General features: G+C 39.5%; 1 long non-coding RNA gene across 1 annotated transcript in view; it reads right to left on the bottom strand.

Annotated features, from left to right (window-relative positions):
- LOC138985423 (uncharacterized) overlaps positions 1 to 13094 on the bottom strand; it is a 43882-nt gene extending 30788 nt beyond the window's left edge. Inside the window, exon 1 of the long non-coding RNA XR_011462479.1 lies at positions 12961 to 13094. This is a non-coding gene — a long non-coding RNA (uncharacterized lncRNA). The remainder of the gene's footprint in view (positions 1 to 12960) is intronic.
- Between the last annotated feature and the right edge of the window lie 243 nt (positions 13095 to 13337).

Raw genomic sequence — 13337 nt, 5'->3', positions numbered from 1 at the left:
GTTGTACACAACTGAGTGACTAAGCACAGCACAGTGGCATTTATATATATGAATGTGACTTTATACCAAAGGAAGCCACTTCACATGCCAGCTATCCAACTTTTGGCTCTTCATTACAAATAAATATTAGGTACACAAAATGATTTTCATTTTTACCAATTTAATATTTTTACTTTTCCTCTAAATTATTTTTAAGTTTAATTTCAGACATTATTATCTTATAAACATAAAAATAAAAATACTATAATTCATTCACTATAAAATTATTTAGGTTAATATTTTTGTTTAAAAATTAGGAAAGGAAATAATAATAATGATTATAATTATTAGCATAAAGTCTATCATCACAATTTGAGATTAGACTTCAAATTATAATATTAAAGCTTTTATTTAAGGATATAAATTTTAATACAGGATCACCATTGTTTTATTTTTTGATACTTTAAATACTGCATGCTGCTGCTGCTGCTGCTGCTAAGTCGCCTCAGTCGTGTCCGACTCTGTGAGATCCCAGATGCCCAGACATAGACGGCAGCCCACCAGGCTCCCCGGTCCCTGGGATTCTCCAGGCAAGAACACTGGAGTGGGTTGCCATTTCCTTCTCCAGTACATGAAGGTGAAAAGTCAAAGTGAAGTCAGTCGTGTCCGACTCTTAGCGATCCCATGGACTGCAGCCTACCAGGCTCCTCTGTCCATGGGATTTTCCAGGCAAGAGTACTGGGGTGGGTCGCCATTGCCTTCTCCATAATGTATGCTAATTACAGCTTTTAATACTAGTAATATATCCTTCATTCCTTCATTTTCTTTCTGTTTTCAGTGATTTTTTTTGTTGATAACAGTAGGCAGCCTCAAAAAACAATCACTAACATTGACTTTCTTATCGTTCTTAGAAACCTCTTTATTACAAGTGCTCTTCTACACTTCTCTGCATGCATTACAAAAAGGGTATAACTTCACTGACTAACGTGATGCTGTTCTCAATGTAGTGAGCAAGTAGTATTTCTAGAAACATCTTTATTACAAGTGTCTTTAAGCAGCTCTCCACTGTGCACTGCAGAATGAGTATTAACAACTGACTTACTATGCAATACTCCCTCCAAATTGTGCCTCTGGAAATACATCAGAGAAAAAAAGTAATTTAGAAAAAATAAAGTTTGTTATTTTCCCAACAATCCACCCTGCTAAGATTTAGAGAAGCTGTTATTTTTTTTCCAAAGGTAGAACTCTTTGAAACATTTAAACATATTTGATTGTATGCATTTGAAGCCCTGTATTTAACTGCATGCAATCAAAGATGTTTAAATGTTTCAAATGTAAGCAGAGGGCACAGCAGCAATTCTTGAAGAGCGTGTTTTCCTCTCTGGAATATAAGTATAACAATAATGATACCTTTGGAAAGTCCACCACTTTCTTTTTTTTTTTTTTAATGGACCAAATGATCTTTTCACATTTGAATTTGTAGCTGATTAGAAATGCATTCAACTGTTCCTTTGGTGAATAAGCTCAGAAGAGATTGGGAAATAACTGCTTTAAATGTGCTAGTGGATGTTTCATTTAACTCAATAATAGGTTTATAAACCATTAATTTTATAATTCATTCAAGTCTTATAAGATGGTCAAAATTTTCAAAGCAGGTATTAACTCTGCTTTTTGGCTATATCGAATCCCACCTCTGCTACGAATCTGGCTACCTGCCTTTGTTGTTTTGCGGGGGGGCGGATTCTCAATTTCCTCACCTTAAATAAAAGATTATGAAAGAAATTTCATTTTTTTAAATTTTGCCTTCTTTTGGATTTTACTAGAACCAACTGTACTAGCAAATTATTGACTAAAGAATTCCCTGGAGCACAGCCTCCAGGCTGGAGGGTTTTAGGTCCTGCCTTTGTACTTAGAAGTCCTGAGTGAAATCTATGCACCCTGCCGTTTCTCTCCCACCATATTATATGGACTACACTCTCCCCATTGTGGGGTATTTCTATCAATGAGCAACATTTCTCCTTTTTGTTACTCAACTAGAATTGTTTGATTCTTTGCACTGAAGTTTCAAATGACAATCTGGATAGAAATGTTTACTGGGTAGAAATGTTTACTTATGTATCTCTCTACTTAGAAAACTTATCCTTCGAGCTGCTCAGCCTTTCAGGAGTATTTTCTAATCATCAACTATTTCTGCAACACTGGAGACAAAATTCCAAAATGCAATAGTGAGAGTTTTTGCAGTTATGAAGCTTAAAGCCTAATATTTGTATAATTAATTAAACTCTGAATTGCACAATAGATTATTTAAGTGCAGTCACCAAGCACACTGTGAATGAGATGAATGGCACTTTGAGGCTATGACTTCTGGGGAAGTCAGGGGTGAGAGGAGTGATGTCCCTGAGGAACAGTAATTGAGTTAAATTCAAAAAGAAGAAGAATCAACCAGAGAAAGAGGAAAGGAGAAGTTATTTCAAAAGGGGAAGTCAAGGCCAGAAGGTCAAGGGCTTGGAAATGCCTGTCTAGTTAGAGAGAATGAGGACAATTTTGAACAGCACGTAGTCCGGGGCCACGTCCTTGAGGGCTTGGTAGGACATGTTCAGTACTTGGGTCTTTAAGAATAAAGGAAGCAATTAATTGGGAAGTACGTGATAAGACTTGAATTTGCAGAAGCTCAGCCTCACTGAGTTAGAAACGCCTGACTGTTTTCTGCTGTCTTGCTGTTGTTGTCAGTCAGTCGCTCAGTCATGTCCTCTTTGTGACCCCATGGACTGCAGCACGCCAGGCCTCCCTGTCCATCACCAACTCCCAGAGCTTGTGCAAACTCATGTCCATTGAGTCCGTGATGCCACCCAACCTTTTCATCTTCTGTCATCCCCTTCTCCTCCTGCCTTCAATCTTTCCCAACATCAGGGTCTTTTATAATGAGTTGACTCTTCGCATCAGGTGGCCAAAGTATCGGAGCTTCAATGTCAGCATCAGTCCTTCCAATGAGTATTCAGGACTGATTTCCTTTAGGATGAATGGGTTGGATCTCCTTACAGTCCAAGGGACTCTCATGAGTCTTCTCCAACACCACAGTTCAAAAGCATCAATTCTTCGGTGCTCAGCTTTCTTTATGGTCCAACTTTCACATCCATACATGACCACTGGAGGAAACCATAGCCCTGACTAGACAGACCTTTGCTGGCAAAGTAATGTCTCTGCTTTTAAATATGCTGTCATGGAGTGAGGAGCATGGGGAACTGCAGTTCATGGGGTCGCAGAGAGTCGGACATGACTGAAGTGACTGTGCACGAGGTCTGTCATTGATTTTCTTCCAAGGAGCAAGTGTCTTTTAATTTCTGCTCTCTAGAGATGAACTAATGGTAACTTGGTTAGAATAGTGGCAGTTTACCTGGATGAATGCAGATTAATTCTAGGAGTAATTTGGAAGTAAATTTTACATGATCTGATATTAGAATGGGCATCATTCAGGCATGACTCAGCAACGGATGTGAATGAGAACCTCCCCCATGCCCACCTTGATGGATGCTGTTAATTATGCCAGGGCTTGGCGAGGAGGACTAGAGCTATCTTAGTTCTTGCTTGGTGTTTCTTCAGGGAATGAGTGCCCATCTACTGGTGATTATTTAAATCTAACTGTATTAAGGTTGTACATGTGTGAACATTCAGTTTAGGATCATATACATGTGCCTGCCTATGTAATGCCTGCCAGTTTGTCATGGCTCAAGAAACACTTGTCAATTATATCAGAGAGGTGGCTGGAGCTCTAGCTTTGGGGACTTCTCTGGTGGTCCAGTGGTTAAGATTCATGCTTCTGGTGCAGGGCATTCAGGTTCAATCCTTGGTAAGGGAACTAAGATTCCACATGCCTCTAGGCTAAAAAACCAAAACATAAAACTGAAGCAGTGTTGTAACAAATTCAATAAAGACTTTAAAAGTGGTCCACATTAAAAAAAAAAATCTTAAAAAAAAAAAGAATTCTAGTTTTGGAATCTGATTATCTACACCAGTGACTTCCTACAGATAACACAAGCCAGTAAGTGGTCTAAATGAGATTTAAATATAATTTTTACTTAACGAAAGCAGGGCGTAGACATTTTCTAGATTTTGTGGGGCTATGTGTGTGTGTTCGTCACTCATTCATGTCTGACTCTTTGCCACCCCATGGAATATAGCCCATCAGGCTCCTCTGTTCATGGGATTCTCCAGGCAAGAATACTGGAGTGGGTAGCCATTCTCTTCTCCAGGGGATCTTCCCAACCTAGGGATCGAACCCAGGTCTCCTGCATTGCAGGCAGATTCTTTACCATCTGAGCCAGCTATATTTCGTTTTTATTTATATCAGCAAATATCTTTGCTTGGTATTTTCTCTCTCTTTCCAGAGCCATCTATTGGACTCTGTGGTAGGCTGAATAATGTCCCCAAAGATATCCATCTCCTAATTTTGGAGCCCGTGAATGTGTTACCTTCCATGGGAAAAGGGACTTTGCAAACGTGCTTAAGTATCTTCATATTGTGGGATCAATCTAGTTCATCAGGTGCACTCAATTTAATTATGAGTCTCCTTTTAAGAGCAAAAGAGCCAGTCAGTAGTTGAAGATGTGATGTGATAGCAGAAGAAAGAATTCTAAATGATGCAAGGAAGGGACCGGAAACTGAAGAATGCAGGTGGGCTCTAGAAGATAAAAGAGAAGTAAACAGCTTTCTCATCTTGAGAACTCCAGGGGGAACTAGTCCTGCTGACTAGCTTCATAAGACTGATTTTAGCCCAATACCATATTTAAAGCTTGTCATCTACAGTCCCATCAAACAATACATTTGCATTGTTTTAAGATACCAGTCAATCCTAAAGGAAATCAATCCTGAATATTCACTGGAAGGACTGATGCTGAAGCTGAAATTCCAATACTTTGGCCACCTGATGTGAAGAGCCAACTCATTGGGAAAATCCTTGATGCTGGGAAAGATTGAGGGCAGGAGGAAAAGGGGGTGGCAGAGGATGAGACGGTTGGATGGCATCACTGACTCAATGGACATGAGTTTGAGCAAATTCTGTGAGATGGTGAAGGAAAGAGAAGCCTGGCATGCTGCAATTCATGGGGTCACAAAGAGTCAGACACAACTTAGTGACTGAACAACAAAACTAGCTCAGAGAAAGAGCCTCTCTCAGGCCTTTCTCAGCCTTCTCCTGAAATTGATTACTACTCACCTTATAAGTGTCTCCTCCTTAACCTTGGATAACTACCAAGTAGCCCTAAATTTTTTATGAAACTATTTTTTCATTTAAATAAATTTCCTTAGAGCAATCATATTATTTTATCCAGATTTCCTCTCAGAGTAAAAAGACATATGGCTAATACAAGAATTTTTATCACAGCATTATTTATAGCAGCAAAAAATGGAAAGACATAAGGATTTATTGATAATTCTGCTGAATAAATGAGGCCCATTTAAACAATGGAGGATCAATCAGCTGTTGCGAATAATGCATTAGATGTGTGCCAGCTGACCCAACGGTGGGGACATTCCATAATATACTAAGTGTGAACAACACGAGGTAGGAAGGTGTATACATGGCATATTCTTGTAGCTGTAAAACAACAGAAAAAAACCTTGTCCACAAGTCAGTGCATCTGTTTGTGTCTGCACGCATATTCGGAAAGAGGAAGAAGGCCATAAAGAACAGGTTTTTTGAAATTGGTTAGAAGTTTGGAGAGAAGCAGGGCAGCTGTAAGTAAGAGGGAGGTGATGATGGAAAAGATGAGAACAAGGAAGTTCCGACCTTAGGCTTTTCTTGAAGTTCTCACAGCATTTTTCTAACACAGAAAAATAGATAAAGTATACATGGTATAGCATTTAGATTGTGAAGTGGAAAATTCTATCCACAATATTATAACTATGCATATTGAATATGCATGTAGAAAAGTCCTAGATGGTATCAAGGATAAATGCAAACTAATTTGATTTTAAAATATAAATTGTCAAAAAAAGTACCCTTATATCTTGGTTATTTCAAAGGAGCATGTGAAACAAATTATTTCTAAAGAAAAATAGATATTGCAATACTCTGCCAAATAGTTTAGTTGTAGAAAAGAAATCCCTGAGGGGCCAATTAGCTTTGCTGGGTTCTGTGGTGGAAAATTTTACCCCCAGACAGAGACAGTCCTGACTCTCTCACCTCCATTAGGCATCCGGGAGGATTTGTGAGCACAAAGGACTCAAAAACCAACCCTTCACCATGAGATGAAGAAGAGAAGGAGGAGGAGGGAGAGAAAGAAAAGGAAAATCAAAGCATCACACTGATAAAGAGAAGAGCTTCCGGCTGAGTTCCTAAGATATACCAGCCAGGTTCCTAAAGAGAAAAACGTGTAGCATCTGATTTACTCCTCCAACCAATAGAAGCATGAATTAATACTGTTTTCTTGAAGCCTACTGTGGCTCTGATGGTAAAGAATCTGCCTGCAATGTGGGATACCCAGGTTTGATCCCTGGGTCAGGAAGTTCCCCTGGAGAAGGAAATGGCTACTCACTCCAGTATTCTTGCCTGGAGAATCCCATGGACAGAGGAGCCTAGTAGGCTACAGTCTATGGGGCCACAAAGACTCAGACACCACTGAGTGACTAACACTTTCGCAATACTATTTTCTTACTTATTTTGTACATAAAGAAACAGAATCTTTCAGTTTCAGTAACTTACTGAGCTCCACATAGTCATTAGGGACTAGTAAAGAATTCCCAGGCTGTTAGCTCTAAAACCTGTGAAGTTTATCTCTCTGCTATATCGCTCTGCCTGGATCTCCTTTCCCAGTTTTCTAAGCTGTCCTTGTAATTTTCAAAACTATCTTATTTGATTTTTGAGGTTTATGCCTTTGAATTTTCCTAAAGCTCCTACTGTGAGAGCATGCACACACACCCACACACACCCACCTGTATTCCACATTCTCCTCCCTCACCCCCAGCAATAACTAGTCTCAGCATCTCCACATTTTGGGTTATATTATTTGTTGATAGACCTTCCTTGTAACAGCTCTCACTGCACAGGAAACAAGGCTCTGGAAGAAATATAGACAGATGCTGACGGGGACTTGCACTTAGAAAAACCAAGAGTAATAGATGCTTCTGGAGGAATCCAGTTCCCAGGAAAGCCCTGCAGGGAAGGGATTGCCCGAGAGCATGTGGTATTGAGGGCAGCTGGATACCTGTATGTGGGAGGAAAGAGTTGAGAATAAACAAACAGCACAATAATTCTGCATTTTCCCAAAGATGAACTCTCATTTTTACCCACACTGAATCTTCACCTAATGTTAAGCAACTGAATTGGTAGACCCAGACCTGAAAAACACAACTCACGAAGCTGGATGGTATCTTTGTCCAGAGGTCCTTCTGATAAATGTTTGACTTTTAGAATTTCTACTTGCAGTAGAAGAGAACTCAAAGATTTTCCCCCCATACTACTCCATCCAATCTTATGGAAATTTATGCAAAACAGCGTCAATTTCCCAAATGACTGAAATATTACAAGTAGGGCTCTTAATTCCTGTTCAAAAGCAGTGATCAATTTCAAAATCTAACCTAACTCTTGTATTGAGTTTTTCAGTGGCATAATGACACTTCTTTATCTCTCAGGGATATCACACTTCTTTTGACAGAGTCTGTTGCTTCAAAACAAAAAACTTATTTTGGACAGAAGTTTAGCTGCCTATTAGTCATCACTCTGACTATTTTCTCTTTCAGCTGCACCTCTGTTGACTTGCAAGATGTCATTTGTTCTACATCCAGAGTATCTCATTCCTCTACTGACTCCCTCCTTCCTTCCTTCCAGGAGCTCTAGGAAGCCACCACAGCACCCCTCCTCCTCCCCCTACCCAACCCCGGCTGTTCTGACTACCTCTCATTTTCCGCTGTTCTGAGGATCCTTTCCCAGAGCTGGCTGCCAGATCAATTTTCTGAAGGCCAGCACTTACTATACCTCCCCACCTTCTTCACAAATATTTAATGTTTCCCCATTGCCTGTAGAATGATGCCCAAGTATATTAGTCACTCTTCCATGCTCTGAACCCAATAGCCGATTTAAACGGTTTTCTCATCATTCACTATACACAGCCAGATGCTGGCCATAATGAACTATAAGCCATTTTGAGCCAAAATGAGCTGTGAGAGTTTCCTCCTGCTATGTTTTTTTTCTTTTTTTGGTCTAGGTTATCTGTATTCTCTAACTGTAATGCAAACCTGTCCTTCTTTCTAACTCAAATTCTCCATTTAACATGAACTTTATATTTCTAAAGGGAAAACTATAAAATCCTCCTTTGAGTTCCCAAGTGCCTTAATCGGACTCTTTATAGCATACAGATCTAATTGCTAGTATAATTAGTTTCTCTTTCTGTGTATATTACTCAGAAACGTATTATACTTGCTTACATTTATAAATTACATCCCAAGAACTTGAAGACAATACAATTTATATATTTGTTTGCTTATGTATCCCTTAGAATCACCAGAAAAATTTCTGGGAGATCTAATCAGTCAATATTCAGTGAGAAACTGAATGAATCAAGCAGGTGAATTCACCTTGTAACTACACTGGTCACAGTATATCAAGCAGTTTAATTAAATGCAAAGAAAACCAATTTGCACCAGCTTTCACGCAGCAGGCAGAACACAGAGGCCCACCCTTCTGTAATCACTCTTCCAGTTTCTGATCATTCACCCTGGAAGAATAATCACCTCAAACAAGGACCTCAGGGTTTTCAACCCCAGCCCTTTGCTGTTGTGGTTGCTGCCTAAGGCACAAGACCATACTCCAAAGTTGACCAAAATCTGTGCTGTCAGATGCATCCTCGGGCTGGTGGTGGTAATGACTGAACGTCTGATGGTCCTGAATCTAATCCACAGTTTCACTGTGGTTTAGTCACACTTCTCTCTTTTGCACACACTGTGGATACTGCCTGAGTTTAGCACCTGCAAGCCTACTTTCTGTTTAGTCATCCTTGTTGCTTGCTTTTAATGGGAAGATGAGTGATTACTTTTGAGAAAGGCAGGTAATAACACGTTCACAGAGGACATTTTTCACTTATAGAGAGCTAGAAAACTTGGCTGAGATTTAGTTCTGGAGTTTCTGTGATCTATTTGCACCATCAGTTCTCCAAACCTCAAGTCACAATGACGGAAGTAGATACAAACAAAGGAGATGGGGATAAGGAAGCTTAGTTAGTATGTGGAATAGGAAAACACAGATTATAGAGTAAGGATGCATCCTTACAGAGAGATTCCTTTTTCCTAAATAACTGAGATTCTCTTTTCAATCAATGAGGGAATTTACAGTCCTGATGTTATATTTTCTTTCTTTTCCCCCTGTGTCATGAGAGACTGAACAAAACTCTGAAATTATTGGGAATGCCACAGAGTATCAATAACCTCAGATATGCAGATGACACCACCCTTATGGCAGAAAGTGAAGAGGAACTCAAAAGCCTCTTGATGAGAGTGAAAGAGGAGAGTGAAAAACTTGGCTTAAAGCTCAACATTCAGAAAACGAAGATCATGGCATCTGGTCCCATCACTTCATGGGAAATAGATGGGGAAACAGTGGAAACAGTGTTAGACTTTATTTTTGGGGGCTCCAAAATCACTACAGATGGTGACTGCAGCCATGAAATTAAAAGACGCTTACTCCGTGGAAGGAAAGTTATGACCAACCTAGACACCATATTGAAAAGCAGAGACATTACTTTGCCAACAAAGGTCCGTCTAGTCAAGGATATGGTTTTTCCTGTGGTCAAGTATGGATGTGAGAGTTGGACTGTGAAGAAGGCTGAGCGCCGAAGAATTGATGCTTTTGAACTGTGGTGTTGGAGAAGACTCTTGAGAGTCCCTTGGACTGCAAGGAGATCCAACCAGTCCATTCTGAAGGAGATCAGCCCTGGATTTCTTTGGAAGGAATGATGCTAAAGCTGAAACTCCAGTACTTTGGCCACCTCATGCGAAGTGTTGACTCATTGGGAAAGACTCTGATGCTGGGAAGGATTGGGGGCAGGAGGAGAAGGGGATGACAGAGGATGAGATGGCTGGATGGTATCACTGACGTGATGGACGTGAGTCTGAGTGAACTTCGGGAGTTGGTCATGGACAGGGAGGCCCGGCGTGCTGCAATTCATGGGGTCGCAAAGAGTCGGACACGACTGAGCGACTGATCTGATCTGATTGTTTGCTTGCTCTTCTTCAAGGTTTAATTGAATCCTGGTCCAGGGATGGCTGGAGATTTATAACTGGTGGGCCCTGGATGATAGAGACAGATCACATAAAGCCTCTGTCTGACTTTCCCATCGTCCCTCTCTCTCCTTTCTTCCTAACAATTAAAATTTGTGTTCTGTTCATATGTACCTAGTCCTTTTCTGGTCATGTGAAATGTATGATGAAAGAGGCATTCTTTCATTTCAAGAAATTACTGCCTGGAAGGGGAAAATAACCTACCAGGTAATTATGTGATAAGAATAAGTTACAATTAGGTTGTTGACAACTCAGATGAAGGTGTTGTCTGAGAAACAATCCCTCAGGGTGAAAGCTTATTTACCAAGTGAGAAGAGTGGGAGAATTTGAGAGTCCACAGTTTCTTTTCAGTTGTGACATTAAGATTTTATATCTCTACAGATATATATTCCAAATATGTATATATATAATATTTGAAAATATACATGCATATTATATATAATCATTTGGAATATATATGCATATAGAGTCACATACTTCTATATGTACATAGGGTTTCATATATGTGTTTTCATATATGTGTATATGATGCGGATAACGTGTGTGTGTCTGTTCAAGCCATACACAAGCGAAGCAGAAGATCTAGCTAACTGCTAACTGCTAAGTCGCCTCAGTTGTGTCCGACTCTGTGTGACCCCATAGACGGCAGCCCACCAGGCTCCCCCGTCTCTGGGATTCTCCAGGCAAGAACACTGGAGTAGGTTGCCTTTCCTTCTCTAGAAAATCTAGCTAAATAATACCATCAAATAAGAGGTGGATTTGCAATCAGTATTCTCATGGTCAACTGTACTTTAAAATATCACATCTTTGTATATGCTATTAAGTAAATACAAATCAGCTGTGATAGAAAGTGTTTTCTAATTTAAAAAGGTGAGCTGCCATTGATAATAGAAATCTCCTTATTCTGTTTCAAATTACAGAAGATCCCCGGTAAAACTGGGCAATTAAAAAGGTATGTTAGGATCCAGTATCTTGATTTCCAAAAATGATCAGATGCTGACATTGGTAGTGAGTTAGAAGATGTTTTATGATTTAATGAATGAGTTTTAAATAGTCCCGGCTCCTTTGTTAATTTCTATGAGTTTTTGTTTTTGTTTTAGAGGAGATTGATTATATATGTGGTAACTTATGTCAGTCTTTTTGTACAAAATTAAATGTATTTCCCTCTTCTTGTTCTAATTCAGTTTCCTTTTTATTTGTTCTGTTTTTAGTGAAAATTGCTCCCAGAATCCACACACCACATCACAGGGACTTGGAACTGTCCTGCTTGTAAGGTTTGTAACCCACTGACTGTTAACCTTGATTAGAACACAGGGACTGGCCTTTCTCCAATTGTCATTCTCAGGATTCTCACAAACCAGAGTGTGTATGAAGCAAAATGACCTTCTTAATCAGAAGAAAACTACTATTTAGTCCAAGGTACACCATTGCATTTTCTGTATTGAATTTGATTTTGTTTTATATAGTTCTAATTTATATTTAATTCATATATTTATGGCCTTCTACAATGGCTAATATTTTATCATCTTACTCATATTAATATACTTTCTTATATTTTATTTAAGTTTCTTGTTATTCTAATAAAAAATCAATTATACCAGATTTCCTGATTTGATTTGTTTCTTTTCCAAATCCTTTCCTAGCTCTTGACAACATAAGCCAGGAGACTCTAAACCTAACATATGTAACCAAATGATGCTATGGTTTGCCAAAATGAATATATCATCATGCAGGAATCTGGCTGCTGTGGCCAAGATCTTTACTCTTTTTATAACACAATTTCCTTTTATGGTTTCACATTTACTCTTCCATTTTTTCTTAATCATTTTAGCAGATTTTAATTTTCAGGAAAAAGAATTTACTTCTTCCTTTAAATGAGCTTGAGATTTTGCTATAAATCTGACATACTGCTTTCTAAATAGGAGCTTGACTTGTTAGCTTAATTGTATTTTGCGTGTTATAAGTAATTACCTGATAACTTATACTGAGAAGAAAACCTCTATAAAATAGATAAATTATTTAATGTGTTCTTTTATCTTTTAGTGAAATCTTAGCAAAAATTTTTTTCATGGAGCCCAACATATGATATTTACTTATCTCTTATTCTATAAAGTTCCTAAAAAATGTGGAATGCAAAAAAAATCATAGTTGCATTAATTCTAAAATGCAGTAAAAGTTACATTCTACTGTATATTTATTTTTCAAACTTACATATATTTTACAATAAATTTTGCATTTGAACAAATGTTTCTCTTGGTATAACAATGACTTTTGGGTAATTATTACATATAAGAATGCCATTAAAACCAAAATAGTGAGAGCAGAGAACAAGATGGCGGAGGAGTAGGTGGACATGGAGTACATCTCTCTCCATGGATACATCAGGAATACACCTTCAGACACAAAAGCGCACGCAGAACACCAGCTGAGAGCGGACAAGAGGACCTGACCAGTGTAAAAGAATATATAGACCCACCCACACACACACACACACATATATAGATCCATTCTAGAACTAGGGGGAAAAACAGGAGTGTCAGAAGGACTGGACCTGCCCTCCGTGGGTGGGGGAAAAGAAGCAGGGTCTGATCCGCACATCGGGGCAATTGTCTGAGTCAGACAAGAAACATTTAAGGCTGAGAGTAAAAGAGCTGATCTGTGGCAGCCTAAATGGAATGAGAATCAGACAGTCCTTGCCACAGCCATACATACCCTGGACAGAGATGCAGGTCCTCTGGCAGATGCAGCGGCTGGGAGCTGGAGTTGAGGGATTCTGGAGCAATCCAAGGCGAGGGCTGCTGTTGACTGTGGAGAGACGGATCGAGGGGATGTGAGGGAGGAGACTGTGGTGGGAAATTCCAAAGCTGGGCAGCCATGGAAGCAAGGTGATACTGCTGAGTCACGTGTAGTGGGCGGAGCCATCACCATAGCCTCTCTCTCTCTCACATACCAGCATTGGCAGCTGAACAATAGAGAGGCTGGCCCATCAAATGCCTGATGCACTGAACTACAGAGTAGGACCCCACCCAGGGTGCCCCTTTAAGTGCCTGACGCACTGATCTACAGAGTAGGACCCCAGCAGAGGGTGG

Source organism: Bos mutus, chromosome 24, assembly GCF_027580195.1.
Source record: "Bos mutus isolate GX-2022 chromosome 24, NWIPB_WYAK_1.1, whole genome shotgun sequence".
Taxonomy (NCBI): domain Eukaryota; kingdom Metazoa; phylum Chordata; class Mammalia; order Artiodactyla; family Bovidae; genus Bos; species Bos mutus.
This window is presented reverse-complemented; position numbering and strand designations above follow the sequence as displayed.